Here is a 22,248-nt window from a genome sequence, read left to right as displayed (position 1 = left end):
ATATAGCAAGCAGCAATCGGTCGTGGTTCTCTAATGTGATTCTATCCACCAGTAACAGCACAATTATATAGAAATAATTTGACACTAGTATGAGCTGTCTACACACAACACAATTACATGAATAACATTAGTGAACAAGGTGCAGCTATGCAAATAGACCATACATACTATTATACTAAAAACAACTTGGTGCATACAAATGCTAGTTCACTGTTGCAGTCCTGGATGTCCTTCAAGGATGCATCTGCAGTCATAACATATGGGTTGTCCTGCCTCAGGCAGCCCTTCGGTCGGCCGGATTCCAAAGTCTGGGTCTGGCCTCGGCTGATGTCGCACTTGCTCCGACGTCAGAACGTCTGGGGTATAAAAGCATCAGCCGACGCCATTTTCCTCCGTCTTTCTTGCCACGCGGTGCCCGAAGCAGAAGCAGTTCGCAAGGCCAGCTCCTTTGATTCAGCTACCGAAGACTTCGAAAAAGCTAAGTACCCCGTTGGGGACTCTTTCTTGCCTCAGCCGATGTCAGATAAAGTAAATAATTGTTTAACTTGTGGGAATACCTCAAGGATTTCCACTCTTACTGTCTACCTTGCTTAGGCCCAGACCACGACGTCTCAGCCTGCTCTGCCTGTGCTTCCTTCAACCGACGAACGCTTAGGCGTCGGTCGGAGTTTCCAGAGGAATATTTTGGGACTAACTGCTTATATAATGCCGTCGGAGACTCCGACTTCACATACAGTTAAAAAACGGAAAGACAAGGACCGACCCTCGCGGCCCGCGGTTTCGGCTGAAACCTCGGTCAGGCCTACTGAGAGTGTCTCTGTTTCAGCTGAAACAGAGTCCTCGGTGCTTCCTGTTACTGAAACCGTACAACCGACCACCTTGGCCTCGGAGGCTCCGGCAGAGTCCGTTATTGAACTACCTACGGAAACTGGTGTCCAGGACATGTCCGACACCATTCCTTTAGACAAATCCACCCCTGCACGTGGTGCAGCCAGACCCCCTGCATCCATGTCCATTAAGGCCTTCTCTAGGGCTAAAGCTGCCAGACTTGCCAAAGCCTTGCCTCCCAAGTCTACCTCTCAGAGGCCTTCTACCAGCACTCAAATTCTCAGCTTAGCAGAGGACCTTATCTCCTTAATTAGGGGTTCTCAACCTCACCCGGACAGGGGCTCTTCCACCTCCAGATAAAAGGCCCAGAGTTGAGCCCTCTGACCCCCACTCTTCAGATGAGTCTACGGATGAATCTGTGTTGTCAGAGCACCAGCAGGGGCTTATTCGGCCTACGAGGATTCTGATGCTGAAGAATCTATTCCTTCGGCCTCCCCTCCTGAAGAATTTTCTTTTGGTGAGACACTGCATTCCATGAGGGAGCATTTCCAATGGCAGGGCCAGGAATTTTCTGATTCCAGGAAAAGATTAAGGACCATTTTACATTTACCTCAGCATAGGCCTTTGGCTATACCTCCTGTTCTGAATGTTGTTTATGATGTGTACTCTGATACTAGTACAGCCCCTGATTCTCTGCCTCCGGCTCCTGCCAAACCAGATAGGTACTACAAGGTTCCGGATTCTCACTTTCACCTGTACAAGGCCCACTCTGCAGACCCAGAAACCATTTCACAGGGCCCTAAAGGGGTTGCATCTGCCACTGCTAAAAATCCTTTACCTTCTGAAAGGGAATCTAGAGCTTTAGAGCGATGGGGAAAGAAAGTATATACCTCTGCAACTCTTTCTATGAGGGCATTAAATTGTCAATTCCATATGATCCCGTACCAAGAGTATTTGTTAGATGAATTGTATAAAACTTTCCTCCCCTGAGCCCCTTGACCGTAAATCTCTTCAGGGTCTGGTACATAACTCACAGCAGGTTAGCAACCATTTTCTGCAATGTGGCTATGATGCACTGGAAGCTTCAGGTAGGTCAGCAATGACAGGGGCAGTTATACGAAGGCATGCCTGGTTGAAGGAACAAGCTCTACCGGACCATGTTAAAGCTAAGCTCCTGGATGCTCCAATGGAAAAACAAAAATTATTTGGCTCCACAGCCCAGGAGGTCTTAAAGAAGTATGAAGAAAAGGCAAAATCTGTGCAGGATTTTCTGCAGGTACAACCACCGAGATTCAGCAGAAACTGGCCTACTAAGAATTGGTCCTTTCCAGATTCAGACAGACCACAGAGAGGCAGGAACAGGCGTACCAGAGGTAGGGGGCAAGCTAGAGGCCACTACAGAGGTAGTCAGTGGCAGCCACCCAACCAGAGAGGTAGTGCAGCTACAGCAACAACTGCTGCTACACCAGGACAAACACAATGACTTGCTTCTGACTCCACCGACCAGGGCTCAATTAGAAGCACCATTGGGCGGAAAGCTTTCTTTATTTTCAGAAAATTGGCATTACATTACAAGGGACTCATGGACACTGCAAATAATAGACAAAGGGTACAGGTTCCATTTCCACACATTACCAAAAAGACAAGGAATGCCAGACCTGCCACCAAATCAGAGGGCGGAGGCTTTGAAGCAAATCACCAAATTACTACAAATGAAAGCCATAGAAAAGGTTCCTCTCTCAGAACAAGGCCAAGGTTTTTATTCAAGGCCATTCCTTGTTCCAAGAAAAGCAATGGAGGCCTATTCTCTATCTGTCCGCACTGAACACTTACCTCATTGTGCCGAAATTCAAGATGCTGACCCTACAGCAACTTCTTCCCATGCTGGGCAAGGAGTCTTGGCTGGTGACTCTAGATCTCAAGGAGGCATACCTGCATGTCCCCATTCGACAAAGTTGCAGAAGACACCTCAGATTTCTTGCAGGTTCAGAGCATTATCAATTCTCAGCATTGCCCTTTGGCTTATCTACTGCGCCCAGAGTGTTCACGAAATGCCTGGCATCAGTAATTGCACACTGCAGACTTCAGGGGATTCAAATCTACCCATATCTGGACGACTGCCTGATACAAGCGGACAGCAAGACAAAATTGGTAAAGGACTTGGACTATGCCATCCAGCTGCTACAGGCCTTGGGATACACAGTCAACATCCAAAAATCAAGACTTGTGCCATCCCAAAGGATAACCTTTTTGGGTGCAGATCTGGATACAACCACCCAAATGGCCTTTCTCACAGAAGAAAAGCAGAAACAACTTCCAGATTACTTCAAGAATCTGTTAAGACAAACTCAACTAACTGTAAGGAAAATCCTGCTGGCCCTGGGTTTCATGGCATCCTGCATAATATTAATCCCACAAGCCAGGCTGCATATGAGAAGATTACAATGGTACCCAAGGAGTGTATGGACTCAGCACAGTCACAGCTTAGAAACTCTGATTCCAATCATACCTTGCCTTCAGAAGGAATTCCTGTGGTGGACTCTAGCCTGTCAGACCAACCGAGGGTTGCCTTTCTTGAAACCAAAAGCACACCAAATCATCACCACGGACGCTTCATACCGAGGTTGGGGAGCGCACATGGAGGACAAATGTATCCAAGGCCTATGGTCTCAAGGGCAGATGCAAATGCACATAAACCAAAAGGAAATGCTGGCAGTGATGCATGCAATCGAGGCTTTCAAACCTTTCCTTCAACAAGGCCACCTGCTAATAAGGACAGAACACCACAGTTATGTGGTGTATAAACAAGCAAGGAGGCACACATTCCTACCCTCTATGCAGACTGGCTATGAATCTATGGTATCTTTGTTTGAAACAAAATATACAACTACAGGCCCAGTTCGTGCCAGGGAAAGACAATACTCTGGCAGACAGCTTAAGCAGAACTATTACGCATGCACACGAACGGATGCTGCACCCAGACATCTTACTCATAACACAGGCATGGGGAAGGCCCGAGATAGATCTATTCGCCTCTCCCCACAATCATAAACTGAAAATTTTTTGCACAAGGACATACCATCCACAAGCATGGAAAGTGGACTCTCTCTCATTCAGCTGGAAAGCCCGAGAAGTCTATGCTTTCCCACCAATCCCATTAATGTCCAAGGTTTTACTGAAGATCAGGGCAGCACAGCCAAAAGTGATTCTGATAGCTCCAGACTGGCCAAGGTAGCATTGGTACCCACTGTTTAAGAGCTTATCACAGACAAAACCGTGGCCTCTCCCATTATGGCATCTTCTGACACAGAACAATTACAAGATCGTGCATCCCAACCTCAAGACCTTGCAGCTAACTGCCTGGAGAATACCATGACTCCTTCCCAGGACAGCTTATCCCAGAGGGTAAAGGACATTATTATGGAAGCTCGCCGCCCTTCCACAAGGAAGGCATACTCAACAAAATGGAAAAGATTTCTCAGTTGGAACACAACAAAAGGCCTTGATGTGACAGTTATGAACATGGCACATATACTGGAATACTTAGCAGAATTGTTTCACGATGGCCTGACTTATTCTTCCATTAAAATACATGCCTCAGCAATTTCAGCAGAATACAATGCAAATCCTCCTGTCTTTTCACATCCCCTCTTAAGACAATTTCTCAGAGGAATCAAAAACATCAATCCTCCAAGGAGACCACCTTTACCTACTTGGGACCTTAACTTTGTGCTGGAAAAACTAACACTTCCTCCATTTGAAACCAGCAGCATCGGCAGATTCACAGTTTCTATCTTGGAAAACTGCATTCCTTCTGGCCATAGCTTCAGCAAGAAGAGTATGAGTTACAAGCTTTAATGGCAGTGCAGCCATTTCTTATTTTTCATCAGGACAGTCTCATTAAGAACCAACCCAACCTTTATGCCAAAGGTGGTATCTAGAGTATCCTTGAACCAAGCAATTTATTTGCCTACTTTCTTCCCAAATCCACAAAATAAAGGGGAGAAACTACTACACACTCTGGATATCCATAGACAATTACGCTACTACTTGGACAGAACTAAAAGTTACAGAAAGACTGACCAACTGTTTGTAGCATATGCTGCTGGGACACAAAGAAAAGCAATTTCCAAACAGACAATCTCAAAATGGATAGGAAATTGCATTCGCTTTTGCTACTCCTTTCATGGAAAGACTGTTCCTGTGAATATTAGGCCTCATTCCACGAGAGCCACAGCCACCACTACAGCCTTCCTAAGAGGGGTGGCTACCAAGGACATTTTAGAAGCTGCTACCTGGAGCTCCGTGCATACTTTTGCCAAGCATTACAATTTACCCTTATACTCCAGATCCAGAGCAGGCTTTGCTACTGCAGTCCTGCAGGGTCTCAACTGCACCATCCTTTTCTTAGTACCTCCACCCCCAGATTGGCTATGGTATTCTACCCATATGTTATGACTGCAGATGCATCCTTGAAGGACATAGTACAGTTTTGTACCTACCATAAATGTAGATGTCCGATAGGTATGCATCTGCAGTCAGGTTTACCCTCCCTCCTTCCCCTCTGTGGTATTCCTAGGGTGCTTACCCCTCTATTAGCTAGCTGGGGGAATCTGTTGTGGTGTATTTGTTTGTATTGATATATTTATATATATGTATATATTTTTGCAATTTTTTGGCATTTTTTCCAAATTTAGCCTTCTTAGAAGGCACCTGGCATCTGGGGCAAGAAAAACTGAGGAAAATGGCGTTGGCTGATGCTTTTATACCCCAGACGTTCTGACGTCGGAGCAAGTGCGACAAAAGCCGAGGCCAGACCCAGACTTTGGAATCCGGCCGACCGAAGGGCTGCCTGAGGCAGGACAACCCATATGTTATGACTGCAGATGCATACCTATCGGACATCTACATTTATGGTAGGTACAAAACTGTACTTTACCCTCCCTCCAGCCCCCTGACTTTTCTTTACTTTTATCTATCTTTTTTGTTTGGCATACTTTATATCATGTGTATTTGCTTTTTCCTGGGGGTGTTCCATACCATGTAATTGCTTCCCATTGTGGTAGCACCTGACATCTGTGGCAAGAAAAACTGATGTAATGGAGTCTGCTGCATGTTTTATACCCCTGACTACCTGACATGGAAGAAGCGACTGCATCGAAGACTCTGGAATTCTGGCCGGCTGAGGGCTACCTGCAGGCAGATGACCCAAATGTGATGACTGCAACAGTGAATACACTCTTAACATCTACAGTTATGGTAAGTGTACACAACTGTCCTTTCTGTGGTACATAAACGAGGGACCACGTCATACCCTCTATGCAGACTGGCCTTCAATTTTGGAATCTAGCAGACTCTCTGAGTACACCCATTGGCCACGTATATCCTCTCTCAACAGAATGTGATGGCAGACGCACTTGGCAGAACCTCAGCCCCCTCTCAAGAATGGATTTTATGGAGAGAGATTTTTCTAGCGCTGATACTCAGGTGGGGTGTTCCTCAAGCAGCCCTCTTTGCCTCCCCAGACAACAGGCAAATGCCCAAATTCTGCGCAAGAAACCCACACCCACAAGCATGGAAAGTGGATGCCTTCTCTTCATGGGGGGGGTGTTCCTGTACGCCTTCCCCTGTTTTTCTCTGATTTAGAAAGTCTTCCTGAATATTCAGAGACAAACCAAAAATCCTACTGGTGATCCCCTTTTGGTCAAGACAGCATCGGTTTCCCTTTTTTTTTTTTTCTCTAGCCAAGGGCAATCACCGCAGGTTACCCCACCGGATAGACTTGCTCACACACAACAAGGGGTCTCTGCTACAACCTGCAGGTGAACAATCTAAAACTGACCTTATGGGTGATAAAATCCTGATCCCCTACAGACACTTTTACTCAGAAGACGTACTTAATGTTCTGCAGGAGGCCAGAAAACCCAGCACTAGGCGAAACCTATGTGGCTCAGATTCTCAAATTGGTGTCATAAGAACAAACAGTATCCCCTCACTACCCCCATCCCTAGTGTCCTGTCCTACTTGTGCGAGTTACACCAGGACTGACCTATTCCTTGATCATAGTCCACTTGTTTGCCATCGCTGCCTGTCTGCCCATTTCACCTCCCTGGCATTCAGACTGGAAGTCAAACGAGGAGTCCACCACATCAAACCCCCATGGAAACCCATCCCTCCTTCGTGGGATCTAAACTTTGTATTTGAAAAGCTAACACTGTCCCCATTTGAACCAGCACATTCTGCTTCTCTGAAAATTTGTACAGTCAAAGCAGTTTTGCTGGTTGACTTCACTTCGCCAGGAAGGTTTTGTAGGTCCAAGCCCTTATGGCCACATCCCCCTACCTACCATTTCACAGGAACAGAGTTGTGCTCAGAACCAACCCTTCCTTTATGCCTAAGGTAGTTAATGATCTCTTGTTGAATCAAACATTAACATTCCTGTTTTCTACTTCCATCCTCAAAATGCTTCAGAGGACCCTTCACTCTCTAGACGTGCACAGACAACCAAGATATTACTTGGACAAAAGCAAAGACCTCAGGAAATCAGAACAGTTTGTTTCCTGCCATCCCAGAGCCCTCGGGAAAGCTATATCTAAAACCACTGCCTCATGGATCTAAGTCCATCTCCTTCTGCTACTCCCACCATGGAAAAACCTTACATGCCAGTATCAAACCACATTCCACCAGAGCAGCTGCCTCCTCTTCCTTTTTCAAAGGCATTGATTCCCCTTCTATTTTGGAGGCAGCCACTTGGACCTCTGTGCACACCTTCACCAAACACTAAGCTGAACATGTCATTCCGTGCTAGAGCTAGTTTTGCCAAACTATCCTACAGGGTCTCCTAGACCATGGAAACATTTCTTCCTCACAGGATCATACTTAAAGCTCTGGTACTCTAATGTTATGAAAACTCCCAACATCAGAATAGAAGGACATAGAATAGTTGTGTAAGACCTTACTATAATCATAGATGTCCTCTATGTTGCAGTATTCAGTCCCACCCTGCTATTCCCTGTTTATTGCTTCTGGTATAGCAGGTATTTTATGAACATCCGTGGCCATCTTCTTCCCCAAGTCTCTACCTACATAGCTTTATTACTGGCCTGGCAGGCATGTAAGTCTAAGGGTCTCGGGACCCTCCTGAAAAATGTCAGAGGTACTAGTATATGCAGCAGAAACTATTCTGAGGAGGGTACGTGTAGATGTCCCCTTTATACCTAATGCTGGTTTATGGCCCTCTTAACAGATTTCACACGTACCCTCCAGGACAAAGACTTTGGTATACTGGGTGGACGGTGGCTCTGCAGGCAGCTACTCGCTACTGAGTACTGCAACATAAAGGACATCTATGGTTATGGTAAGGTCTTGCACAACTGTTCTTTACCCCTCAGAGTGGACCTTCTCACACAGCACAAGAGGTCACTAATTCACCCATAGTAGCAGTTTCTACACCTAACCGTGTGGCTGATAGGATTCTGATCCTGTTCAGATCATCTTCAGACACCTTTACGAGGATGTGCTCAATGTCCTGCAGGAGACCAGGAAACCAAATACAAGAACATTATACCTTTTCTAAGTGGAAAAGATTTAATTTGGTGTCAAGACAGCTGGACCGTCTTCTTGGCAAAACCCCCTCTAGTGCTGTCTTATCTGGGTGAACTACTACAGACTGGATTGACTTATTCATCCATCAGAGCTCATCTATCTTTCTACATGCCTGCCTCTGGATCCCCTGTTAGCATCCAGACTTTTTTCCAAGTTTTCTTTAAAGGGGTACTTCACCTCAGACCCCCAGGAAACCCTATCCCCTGCCTTGGGACCTTATCTACATGCTCGGGAAGCTTACGCTCCCACCCTTTGAGCCAGCAGATGAGGTTTCCTTAAAGCACTGCGCTTGGAAAACAGTTCTGTTGGTGGCCCTGACCTCAGCCAGAAGAGTATCAGAACTCCAAGCCCTTACGGCCATTCTTGCTTTCCTTTTTTCCCACAACGACAGGATTACCCTCTGGTCAAACCTGTCCTTCATGCCCAAGGTAGTGATTGACCTGTCCCTCAACCAGGCCGTACACTTTCACTGTCCCCTTGTGGGTTTGAGAAAAAGAAATTAGTGCTACATTCCCTGGATATACACAGAAGTCCGGTTCAACCTGTACATCACCAAGCCTATCAGACAGGCTGATCAGTTTTCATCTCCATCATAGATCCCAGGGGAAGGCAGTGTCCAAACAGACTATTTCTACTTTGATCTCAGACCATCACCTTCTACCAATTCCATGGTAAGTCTCTGCAGAGTGCAGTTAAAGCACATTCCACAATAGCCATGGCCTCTTCAGGTGCCTTCTTTAAGGGCCGGGATACCCTACTATCGTGGAGGGTGCTAGTTGATCTTCTGTTCACACCTTTACCAGATTGTTCACACCTTTACCAGATACTGTAAACTTGACCGTGTCTCCAGATCCAGGGCAGGGTTCACCAGGGCTGTCCTTCATGGATTCCTGGAGTCTGCCTGTAGACCACCACCCCAATTTCAGTAAGCTTTGGCACTCACCCATATGCAGAATACTGCAACATGGAAATAGGACATGGAAAAGTTGTGTAAAAATCTTACCATAACCATATGCGTTTTCATTTTGTGGGGTTCCTTCCCCTCATGTCAGCTAATAACTTCCTATCTAGATGGCAATGAATTGGCATTGCCCTTATTAGGACTGGCTCCAACTGGGGCCTTCAGTTCTGAGTGCTTGTATGTGTGCAGACGTCTCCTTTATGGCCCAGGGTCTGTTAGCCACGTCAGATGTCTCTCGCACCTTTGACGGACTGAACTTTTCAGTACTGGCCATACGTACTCGAGACTAGGAGCAAACCCATATGCAGAATACTCCAACATGGAAGAGATTAACATCTGTGGTTAAGATTTTACACTACTTTTCTTTATGGTAAGATTTTACGCAACTATACTTTCATCTTCATTCTTGTTACAAAGTTATCAGGGCCTTTTTGTGTACTGCTGTGCTTGGTCCACATACACTTACTCAGAGGTATGTGGATGGCGGACAAACAAGGTAAGTGCAAATGCGAGTGGCAGAGATGTTTGTGCCTGCTGAAGTTTATTTTTAGGTCTTTACCACAGTGTTGTCTTGTGTTACTTTTGCAAGGATTTCAGGACAAAACTTGAAATGCTAGACGAGCTCTGCTTACACTTCAGAATAGACAAGCTAGGTGCCTCTCTGCCGCTTGGACACTTTGCAGAGAAAGTCTCACCCAAGTCCTGAAGTTAGTTGGTTGCTTCCATACCTTACCAGATTAGGGGGATTGTTGCCAGGAGAACACACATGCATCTCCGAGGCACCCAGTAGACAGCTGAAGAAGCTTCTGACTTTTGTCAGACAATTTGTGTCCTCCTGAACCAAGATAGAGGTCTCTGTAGATTTCTCCATACTGCTGTCAATCTTTTCTTTGTTCATTGTTTCTAGCTCCAGGTTGTTGCCACTTTTGTAAGCAACACCATGCCCACTCTCTCTAGCTCTCCATTACTCATTCTCGTATGATACAGGTATGTACACAGTTCACGGACTTGCTTGTTTTGTGCTCCGTGGTACTGTATGCAACTCTACATTGGTGTCTGCTGCACACTAAAGCATTAGTGTGTGGGCTACTGTGACTGGGTGAAGACTGTTTCCTTTTTCCAAGTGTCCTAGTTCTGTTAAACACCTAACTGGGAAGTGAAAAACCTTATCTTAGTTCCTTGCCTAATTCATGTTCTGCATCCAGACGTTTTTGGTTGTTTTAAAGCTTTAAAACTGGCAGGCATGTATGTCAGGCCATGCTGCTTGTTTCCATTGAATGTCCTGCAAAACTGAGCAGGGATATTCCACTCAGTTTTAAAAGATGCTACAGCAGCAGATGACTAAGTAGGGCTCCTCTTGAAACTATTGCTCACTGATGTTTCCCACAAGTTATGATACTGTTTTGTGAGGATGCATTTGCACCAGACAGTAAAATACTTGATATCTTGGCACTCCTGAGGGGCAGTTTTTAATGGCAGAAGTCCTAGGTTTCAGATGGTGTTCAAGGAGCTCTGCTAGCAGCCTCTGAGGAAAACTCACACTCTCAGCCCATGCTCCTCAGACCTGAAAGCATACACAGTCAGGGCAACACTTTTCCTATTTAATTGTCGGCCCCATTCTGGCTTTTAACTAGAATTACAGTGCAATGAAAAAGTATTTGCCCCTTCCTGATTTCTTTTTTTTTTTGGCATGTTTGTCACACTTGAATGTTTCAGATCAAACAAATTTAAATATTAAACCAATATTAGACTAAGATAACCCAAGTAAACACAAAATGCAGTTTTTAAGTGAGCGTTTTATTTAAGGAAAAAAAAAAATCCAAATCTACATGGCCCTATGTGAAAAACTAATTGCCCCCTTGTTAAATCATGAAGTAACTGTGGATGTTCTTCGTGTTTCACTGTTGCAGTCATAACTGTAGCGTGTTCCTGCCGGCAGGCAGCCCGAGGTCGGCCAGAATTCCAAAGACTGGGTCCGGCGTTGGCTGTACCAGCAAGTACCCTGACGTCAGAACGTAGGGTATAAAGCTGACGGCCGACGCCATCTTCGCCAGTCTTTCTTGCTGTGCGGTGAAAAGCGGCTCGCAAGTTGTTGTTTGGCGCATTCAGGACAACGTTCTTTGATTGTCGTCGGTCCGAAGTTTTCTACTTCTCTTCTCAAGCTAAGTACCCCGTTGGGGAAACCTTTTTCTTGCTCCTCCGATGTCAGAAAAAGTTAATAATTGTATATCATGTGGAAAACAAATACCTCATAAAGATTTCCACTCTTACTGTCTACCTTTCTTAGGCCCTGACCACAACGTTTCTTGCTGTCGGTTCTGTGCCAGGTTTAATTCTCGCACTATCAAGCATAGGTACGATTGGGCCTTGAATTATTTCGGTAGACGATTCAATTATAGGATGTCGTCGGATACTTTACCGACAACCGGAATTCAAAAGAAACGCGAGGACAAGGATAGGCCTCAGAGGTCCAAACAGGATACTTTGCATCCGGAGCCAGCTTCGGGTTCAGCGGTCGTCAGTGAGGTGCTTTTGCAGCCCCTGTCGTCCGCCACTTCGGAACCGATGGCCGACACGGACTCCCATGAGGAGCCACCTAGGCCTAGTATTTTATCTGCTGCAGGACCTTCGGACGTTGCTCCTTCAGATGGGTCCGGAACCGCTGTGCAGGTACCGGCTTCTGAGGGGGTTTTCAGGCCTCATATCACTATTACTTCAAAGACAAAGGCAAAGTCAAAGACTCCTGTTAAACCAAGGGTTTCTTCTCAAGCTTCTTCGGATACAGCTCCCAAGACCCAGAAGCAATTATTACGGATGGCTGAGGATTTACTTACAATGATTAGGGGTTCTCACCCTCCTCCTGAAAAAAGGCCTAGACAGGATATTCCTTATGATTCCTCTGATCAGGCTTCTGTGTCTTCAGTCTCTTCCTCTGACCAGGATTATTCTTTTCCTCCTTATGAGGATTCTGATGCAGAGGACTCTATTCTCTCTGCCTCTCCCCCTGAAGATTTCTCTGTTGGGGAGACCTTACATGAGATGAGAGAGCATTTTCATTGGGAAGGTCAGGATTATTCTGCTTCCAAGAAGAGACTTAGGGAATTTCTCCTTCTCCCTCAACACAGACCTTTAGCTATTCCTCCTGTTCTTGATATTGTGGATGATGCTTTTTCTGAAGCTAACCTGAATCCTGATTCCTTGCCGCCTGCTCCTTCTAAGCCTGATAGATTTTACAGAGTCCCTGATTCCCATCCATTTTTATTTAAGAATCCTTCTGCAGATCCTGAAACTATTTCTCAGGGTTCCAAGGCTGCTAAGGCCGCTTCATCTAAAAAATCCTATTCCCTGAAAGGATTCTCGTGCCTTGGACAGGTGGGGCAAAAAGGTTTATACTTCTGCTACTCTTTCTATTAGAGCTTTAAATTGCCAGTTTCACATGTTCAAGTATCAGCAATTTCTTTTCTGTTTTAAAGCAAAGGCTTTCTACCTTTCCTGCATGTGCAGAGGACAAGGAATTACAGGATGTATTGCATGCAACTGAACAAGTTAGCAAACATAGTTTACATTGTGGTTTTGATGCCTTGGAGGCTTCTTGCAGGGCCGCAGCCTCTGGTACTGTTATCAGGAGACTTGCTTGGCTTCGTGAGCAGAATTTACCTGAGCAAGTTAAGGCCAAATTATTAGATACCCCTGTTCAGCATGATGTTTTATTTGGATCCAAGGCTGAGGAGGTTATTAAAGATGGAAGAAAAGGCAAAATCTATGCAGACTGTTAAAGATTTCTTACAAGTTCAGCCTCCTAGATTTTCTAGAAATTGGCCCTCCAAAAATTGGTCTTTTCCCACGTCTGACAGGCCTCAAAGGGGAAGATATAGACGCTCCAGAGGTCGGGCTCAGGCCTCTTACAGGTCCAGACAGTGGACTGCTTCTTCACCTAGAAGGGGAGAAGACGGACCTCAATCACAAAGGAAGCAGACCCAATGACTCTCTGTTGGGCTACAGGTCCTCCTTGCCTGGAAGCCCCTCTCTGAGGAAAACTTTCTCTTTTCTACCAAAATTGGACTAATATTACCCAGGACAAATGGGTTTTAGACGTGATTTTAAGAGGCTACAAATTCCACTTTCATACTCTGCCAAGGTCTTTCGGTTGGCCAGATCTGCCAAAACATCAATGGTCAGAGGCCTTAAATCAAGTGGACGCTTTATTGGCCATGAGAGCCATAGGACCTGTTCCACTTCCAGAGATGGGAAAAGGTTTTTACTCAAGACTATTTCTGGTCCCAAGAAAACAAAACTCATGGAGACCTATTCTGCACCTCTCAGTATTAAACACCTTTCTGGAAATTCCAAAATTCAAGATGTTTACTCTGCAACAACTTCTTCCCATGCTCTCCCAGGATGCTTGGATGGTGACATTGGACTTGAAGGAAGCCTACTTACACATTCCCATCAGACAGGAACGCAGAAAATACCTTAGATTCAAGGCAGGTTCGAGACACTTTCAATTCTCTGTACTGCCCTTTGGCTTATCTACTGCACCCAGAGTCTTTACCAAGTGCCTGGCTCCAGTAGTAGCTTATTGCAGACTCCAAGAGATTCAAATTTACCCCTATCTGGATGACTGCCTTATTCAGGTGGACAGCAAAGATCTTTTACTTCAACATCTGCAGTTTGTTCAGCGTCTCCTCCTACTACTGGGATTTTCAGTGAACACAAAGTCACATTTGATCCCCTCTCAATAAATGATCTTTTTGGGAGCTCTTCTAAACACAAGCTTGCAAAGGGCTTTCCTTACTCCAGAAAAGCAAGTACAGCTGGCATCAATTTTCAAGACCTTGGCTTCTTTAACTCTGCTCACTGCAAGGAAATTCCTGCAGGCATTGGGCTACATGGCTTCTTGCATCCTGTTGATTCCAAATGCAAGGCTTCATATGAGAACTTCAATGGTACCTAAAGAGTGTATGGTCTCAGCATTACCACAGTCTGGATACAATGATTCCATTGATTCCCTGCCTCCAAAAAGAGTTCCTTTGGTGGTCTAGGACTTGTGCTTTAAACGAAGGGAATCCCTTTCGTCTGCCTCATCCTTCTCAGATCATAACCACAGACGCTTCGGACTATGCTTGGGAGCTCATTTTCTAGACGATTGCCAGCAGGGCTCTTGGACAAAGAAGCATCTTCCCTGGCACATCAACTTGAAGGAAATGTTGGCAGTACAAAATGCTCTTCTAGCCTTCCAGAATCTGTTGCAACCGGGACATCATCTGATTCGTACAGACAATACCACAGTCATGTGGTACATAAACAAGCAGGGGGGCTCTCACTCTTACCCCCTTTGCAGACTAGCCATGAGTTTATGGGACACAGCTCTAAATCTGAATCTGCATCTTCAAGCTCAATTCATTCTTGGAAAACAGAATCTCTTAGCAGACAGCCTAAGCAGAAATCTTTTGGATCCTCACGAATGGATGCTGGACCCCAACTTATTCAGCAGGATTACGGCAGTTTGGGGTTGTCCTCGGATAGATCTGTTTGCATCCCATCTCCAATCATCAGTTGCCTCTCTTTTGCACCAGGTCCTTCCACAAAACAGCTTGGAAAGTGGATGCCCTGTCTTTCAGCTGGAGGAATCTTTCGGGATATGCCTTCCCTCCTCTTCCGCCTCGGGTGTTACTGAAAATAAAATAGGACAAACCCAAGATTATCATTTTGATAGCTCCAAATTGGCCTCGGCAGTTTTGGTATCCAACTTTGAGACACCTGTTCTTGGAACCTCCATGGATTCTGCCTCTGTTTCCTTCTCTTCTGTCCCAGCATCAGGGTCAGATGCTACACTCTCAAATCAAGACTCTATGCCTGGCAGCTTGGCTCTACAAGGACCTTTGATTCCTTCTGCTCTTCCCAAACAAGATGTTCTTCGTCTCACATTGCTGCAGTCATAACCTGTGGGTAGTCCGCTGTCCACGGTCGGCCCGAATACCAAAGAGTTAGGCTGGCGTCTGTCATGGGCGCCCGGAGCTGACGTCAGTACGTAGTAGTACTTAAGCGCATGACAGACGCCATATCCTCAGTCTTTCTTGCCGCGTGGTCCGAAGCAGAAGCAGCGTTTGCAAGTGCCGTTCGGCGTTCTGAAATTTTCAGTTTTCGAGTTTCAGACCGAAGACCAAGTTGGGCTAAGTACCCCGTTGGGGAAAACTTTTGTCTTTTCTTGCCTCAGTTAATCCGGATGTCAGAAAAAGTTAATTGTATTTCTTGTGGGAAACAGATACCTCATAGGGACTATCATTCTCTCTGTATTCCTTGCTTAGGGCCTGAACACGACGTAGTTGGGTGTCGCTTTTGCGCTAGATTTAATAAGCGCACCATTAAACGCAGATTAGACTGTGCTAGGCTTGTTTTCGGTAAGCGGTGTAACTACAACATGCCGTCGGATCCTCCGATGCCCGCTACCGCAAAAAAGCGGAAAGATAAATCCTTAAGGTCTAAACCGGATGAGTCCGTTGCAGACGCCGGTTCTATGGAATCTACGGTTGAATCTGTGGATCCAGCCGAGGTCTCGGCTGAATCCCAGGGGGAACCTTTAATTTTGCAGGAGTTGGCCTCTCAGGAGTTAGGTCAGGCCGAGGGTGCTTAAGTTTCTGTGGTTCCATCCTTACAAAAGGTTATTAGGCCTTCTACTTCAGTCATTAAAGGCCCTGCTAAGGCTAGACCTGGCATTTCTGGTACGGGCCACAGCCCTGGTTCTTCGGGCTCTGTTCCTAAAAAGCAAATGTTGAAAATGGCAGAGGATTTGATTACTTTGATCAGGGGCTCTATGCCCCCTCCAGAAAAGAGGCCTAGGGTGGAGACAGATTTAGAGGGAATGGAACATTCCTCAGATTACTCTTGAGTCCTCAGCTGAGGATATTCAGGATTTTCCTCCCTATTCTGATTCGGATGCAGAGGATTCCTGTCCTTCTGCTTCACCTCCAGAGGATTTCTCCTTTTCTGAAACCTTGCATTCCATGAGGGAGCATTTCAAGTGGGAAGGTCAGGATTTTTCAGATTCTCGTAAGAGGCTTAGGGAATTTTTGTTTTTGCCACAACATAGACCTTTGGCAATTCCCCGTTTTAGATGTTGTTCAGTATGTTTTTTCTGAAGCTTCCCTTAATCCTGATTCTTTACCCCCTGCCCCTGTCAAGCCAGACAGGTATTAGAGTTCCAGAGGCACATAAATATTTGTATAAGAGCACTAGAGCTGACCCGGAAACTATTATTCAAGGGCCTAAGGGTGTCAGGGCTTCTGTGGTGAAGAATCCAGTTCCCTTGGATAAAGATTCTAGAGCGTTGGATAGGTGGGGTAAAAGTGTGCACCTCTTCTACGTTAGCTATGAGGGCTTTAAATTGCCAATTCCATATGCTGAAGTATCAGAACTTTCTGTTAGGTCAATTGAAATCTAAGGTAGATGCTTTATCTGAGGGTATAGAGGGTAAGGAATTGCATGACTTGGTTCATGCTTCAGATCAAGTTGGTAAACATTCCTTGCAGTGTGGCTTCGATGCCCTTCAGGCTTCTTCCAGGGTAGCTGCTACTGGTTCAGTTATTCGTAGGCATGCCTGGCTTAAGGATCAAATTTTGTCAGAACATGTTAAAGCTCGGATTTTGGATGCTCCCCTTCAATCTGAAGTTCTTTTTGGTTCCCCTGTGGAGTCAGTTTCGAAAAAGATGGAAGACAAAGCTAAGTCTATGCAGACAGTTAAGGAATTTTTGCAAGTGCAGCCCCCTAAGTTTAGCAGGAATTGGCCTGCAAGAGGATGGTCTTACCCTTCAGATTTTCAGTCTAAGGGCAGGTCTAGACGTGGTAGGGGCAGGGCTCACGCTCAGGGTTCTTTCAGACCTAGGACTTGGAGTTCTCCTGCACAATCTTCTGGTGAGGGCAGGGGTCAGCCTTTTCGTAAACAGACCCAATAACCTGTATCTCCAGCTGCCAGATCCTTCCTTTCTGGCAGCTCCTCTAGGAGGAAAGTTGGCACTTTTCAAGCAAAATTGGCATTTGGTCACCCAGGACAAATGGGTGTTGGACATAATAAATCAAGGCTACAAGTTTTATTTTCACACTCTTCCCCCTTTCAAAGGCATGCCAGATGTACCTCCTCAGCAAAGGCTGGAGGCTCAGGAACAAATTTCTTTGCTTTTACAGATGGGGGCAATCCAGGTGGTACCTCCGTCAGAAGAAGGCCTAGGGTTTTATTCTCGTCTATTCCTGGTGCCAAAGAAAGGAAACATTTGGAGGCCAATTCTGGATTTGTCCATTCTCAATACATACCTAGACATTCCAAAGTTCAAGATGTTAACATTACAGCAACTTCTGCCTCTGCTAGGCACAGATCACTGGATGGTAACTCTGGATCTCAGAGGGCTATCTTCACATTCCTATCAGGCCCAGCTGCAGGAGATTCCTGCGTTTTCAGGCTGGCACTTCTCATTATCAGTTCTCTGCATTGCCCTTTGGTTTATCTACTGTGCCCAGGGTATTCACAAAGGTTCTGGCTCCTGTAATAGCTTTCTTAAGACTGAGGGGAATACAAATGTATCCTTATTTGGACGATTGCCTGATTCTTGCTCAGGACAAAGACAAGTTACTTCAACAGCTACAGTATGTGATGGCAGTTTTAAGATGCCTAGGGTATTCTGTGAACGAAACGAAGTCCAGTCTAGTACCCTCTCAGGACATGTGCTTTCTGGGTGTGAGACTGAATACAGCCTCTCAGATGGCTTTTCTGACCCCGGACAAACAAAGAACTCTTCATCTATACTTCCAGCAATTATCAGTACTGTCCAGGCTGACTGCAAGGACAGTCCTTCAAGCCTTGGGGTTCATGGCATCTTGCATTCTGGTACTTCCCAATGCCAAACTGCATATGCGGAAGCTACAATGGTATCTCAAAAGTGTATGGACTCAACACTGCCACGATCTGGACACTGTCATTCCAATAATACCTTGCATCCAGAAGGAATTCTTGTGGTGGGCACAGGAATGTCACCTAAACAAGGGACTCTCTGTGGCCCGACCAGAGGCGAGTCAGATCTTAACGACGGATGCCTCAGACCTGGCTTGGGGAGCACACTTCAATGGGAAATGGATTCAAGACACGTGGCCTCCCAAACTACAGCATTTGCATATCAACATGAAGGAGATGTTAGCAGTCCAGTTTGCCCTGATGGCTTTCAAGGGCCTACTTCAACCAGGACAGGTGTTGATACAAACAGACAACACTACAGTCATGTGGTACACCAACAAGCCGGGGGGGACCCGTTCATTCTTACCCTCTTTGCAGACAAGCTATGATATTGTGGGAGACTGCTCTGGGTTTGCACATCACTCTTCAAGCACGGTTTCTGCCAGGAGCACAGAACTCCCTAGCAGATGTATTGAGCAGACAAATTGTGGATCCCCACGAGTGGAAATTGGATCCTCAGGTATTTCAACAGTTGACAGTGGCTTGGGGAACTCCAGACATAGATCTGTTCGCTTCTCTAAATTTCCAACTACCAAAATTTTGCACAAAGAGGTTTCACCCAAAAGCTTGGAAAGTGGATGGCTCTATCTTTCAGTTGGAACAACCTTCACGTCTATGCTTTTCCTCCTCTGCCTCTCCTTACCAAGGTTCTCTTGAAGGTCAGGCGGGACAAGCCTTGCATGATTTTAGTAGCACCAGATTGGCCACGACAGCACTGGTATCCTCTGCTGAGGAGTTTAATTCAGGAGCCTCCTTGGCCTTTACCACAGCTTCCTCACTTGTTGTCCCAGTCAAGCAGTCATTTGCTCAATGTCAGGGTGCAGTCCCTGCATCTAACGGCCTGGCGTATTCTGTTTTAGAACCTGTGGGTTCTCAGCTTCCTCAACAGGTTTTAGATGTCATTTTGGAAGCTAGGCGGCCCAGCACTAGAAAAGTTTATGCTGATAAATGGAAGAGATTTTTTCTTTGGAGCACGACAAAGGACTTTGATGTCTCTGTACCTGATTTGAGTTTTACACTGCAGTACCTTACTGAGTTACTAGACAAGGGTTTGTCATTTTCCTCTGTGAAGGTTCATGCTGCAGCTATTTCTGCTCACTATGATTGTGACCCTCCTTTATTTTCTCACCCTTTGTTTAAGCAATTTCTTAGAGGGGCAAAAAAATATAAGACCCCCACGTAGAGCTCCTACTCCTTCTTGGGATCTCAATTTTGTGTTGGAGAAGCTTACTTTGCCTCCTTTTGAACCTGCAGCTACGTCTGAATTGAAGTTTTTGTCTTGGAAGACTGCCTTTTTGTTGGCCATTACTTTTGCTAGAAGGGTATCTGAATTGCAGGCTCTCATGGCAGTTGAACCCTTTCTAATATTCCATAAGGATAGAGTTTCTTTGCGTACTAACCCTACTTTCATGCCAAAAGTGATTTCTAATGTGGCCTTGAACCAGTCTATCCATTTGCCTACCTTTTATGCTGAACCCCAAAATAAGGGGGAAAAATCTTGCATTCTTTGGATATACACAGGCAGTTACGTTATTATTTGAGCAGAACTAAGGAGTTCAGACAGACTCAACAGTTACTTGTTTCTTTTGCTTTGGGTTCACAAGGGAAAGCTGTTTCTAAGCAGACTATTTCAAAGTGGATTGGTAATTGTATTGCTTTTTGTTATTCTCATCATGGGAAGGATGTTCCTGCTGGGATTAGACCTCATTCCACTAGGGCTACTGCCACTTCTACTGCTTTTTGAGGGGTGTGGCTACTAAGGATATTTTGGAAGCAGCTACTTGGAGTTCAGTTCATACTTTTACTAAACATTACCATCTCCCTCTTTTCTCCAAGTCCAGGGCTGGGTTTGCCACTGCAGTCTTACAGGGCATGTTAGCAGCCCCTAATGCTTTTTAGTTTGCCAGCCTCCCTTTTCCTTTGCTTTGGGATTCTACCCACAGGTTATGACTGCAGCAATGTGAGACGAAGAACATAGTACAGTTTTGTACCTACCATAAATGTAGATGTTTGAGGATCCACATTGCTGCAGTCCTATTTTCCCTCCCTCCTTCCCCTCTTTGGTTTGGGGGTGTTGTTGTTTGTTGTTATTGTTCCTTGGGGATAATTATTGTTCTCCTTTTGTGGCTCTGGCTCTGGCCTTTTCTTTTTAAGGCCTTCTGACATCTGGGGCAAGAAAGACTGAGGATATGGCGTCGGTCATGCGCTTAAGTACTACTACGTACTGACGTCAGCTCCGGGCGCCCATGACCGACGCCAGCCTAACTCTTTGGTATTCGGGCCGACCGAGGACAGCGGACTTACCCACAGGTTATGACTGCACCCTCATATGCCAACTTAGTTCTTTCCTGGTGGGAATGTAACAGTTTAAAAGCCATGTGGAACCGATATGAAATTTTATTTTATCACCGGTTTGTAGATGATTTGATTTTTATCATCAGAGGAAACACTGATACAGTGAATGAATTTGTAAGTGAAATTAATTCAACATCTGATTATTTAAAATTCACCTTAGGCAATATTGGTTTAGTTATCAATTTTTTGGATGTACTTTTCTGGTGGGACAATGTTGAGTCCAGATTTCATAGTAAAATTTTCAGAAAAGACACTTTTACAAACAGTTATTTACATTTTCAAAGTGGGCATCCTTCTCATGTTATTAAAAATATACCCAAAGGCCAATTTATAAGAGCTTGCCGTATGACATCTAAGGATAATGATTTGAATGATGAATTGTTTTTCATTTCTAATTTATTTTTAGATAGGGGATATGATAAAGTGTTTTTGGACAACACAATTAAAGAAGTTTTAGATAAAAGAAGCACCTTATATCCAGCACTTTTGAATTTTAATACTTTAACCAGAAACAGTTTTAAGTACACAGATTCAGGTGGCTAAAAATAATTACTAGAAAAACACCTATTTGTACCTTGGACATGACTAGTGATAGTACAAGGATAAGACGCCTTATTGAAAGTAATTGGCGCATTATCCAAGGCAACCCTGATATAAGTAAAGTCTTAGGAGACAAACCTATGTTTTCCTTTAGAAACAATTTCAGCATTAAGAAATCTTTAGAATACAATAAAAACACCCCCACCAATGATACTGATAGTATTAACAAGAAAGGCATGTTCCAATGTTTAAATTGTAACATGTGTAGATACATTTCAACAGGGCCTTTTATTACTATAGAAAATTTTGATCAAATTTTTGTTGTTCCTGAACATGTAGACTGCAACACTGCAGGAGTTATTTACATCAGTTTCTGCATGTCATGTCCGGCTTTTTATGTCGGAATGACAACTAGAAGTCTGAAAGTCAGAATTCGTGAACATTTGTATAGCATCAAGGCTTGTGATGAAAACAATGCTTTATTTAAGCATTCTTTATCATGTAAGAACTTTAAAAAGTTTACATTTTCAGTAATAGAAGTCTGTAAGACTGATTTAAGGGGTGGGGATTTTAAAAATTATGTTGAGCAAAGAGAAACATTATGGCAGATCAGATTGAAATCTGACAAATTTCCAGGACTCAATGATACAATTAATATTAAATGTTTTTTGAGAGATGCTGAACTTAATATTATTGACAAGACTATTTCAAAAGTGTTTTTTAACTAACACATAGTTTACTTTGTTAAAAAATGTTTTTTATTTTTTTCCTCATTAGGATTTTATTGAATAATGAATTTACTCAATTGTCAATTAATCAATTTATTATTGACTATATAAGGTGTGTTTTGTATGTTATTAACTTGTATTCTGAAGAAGTCTCACGACGAAAGCGGTGATTAAATTTTGTTACGCTATTTTGGTTGTCCAGCGTTCTTCTCAACTTGGTGTTTTCCAAA

At 44.6% G+C, this 22,248-nt stretch overlaps 1 protein-coding gene across 1 annotated transcript in view; it reads left to right on the top strand.

Annotated features, from left to right (window-relative positions):
• Nucleotides 1-22,248, top strand: part of POLR2A (RNA polymerase II subunit A) — a gene marked incomplete in the record, with an annotated part of 2,048,627 nt that overhangs the window by 432,016 nt on the left and 1,594,363 nt on the right.

This window comes from Protopterus annectens, chromosome 7.part0, assembly GCF_019279795.1.
Source record: "Protopterus annectens isolate FY-2018-M chromosome 7.part0, PAN1.0, whole genome shotgun sequence".
In the NCBI taxonomy this organism is placed as follows: Eukaryota; Metazoa; Chordata; order Ceratodontiformes; family Protopteridae; genus Protopterus; species Protopterus annectens.
The sequence above is the reverse complement of the archived record's forward strand: the minus strand, read 5'-3'. Positions and strand labels throughout refer to the sequence as shown.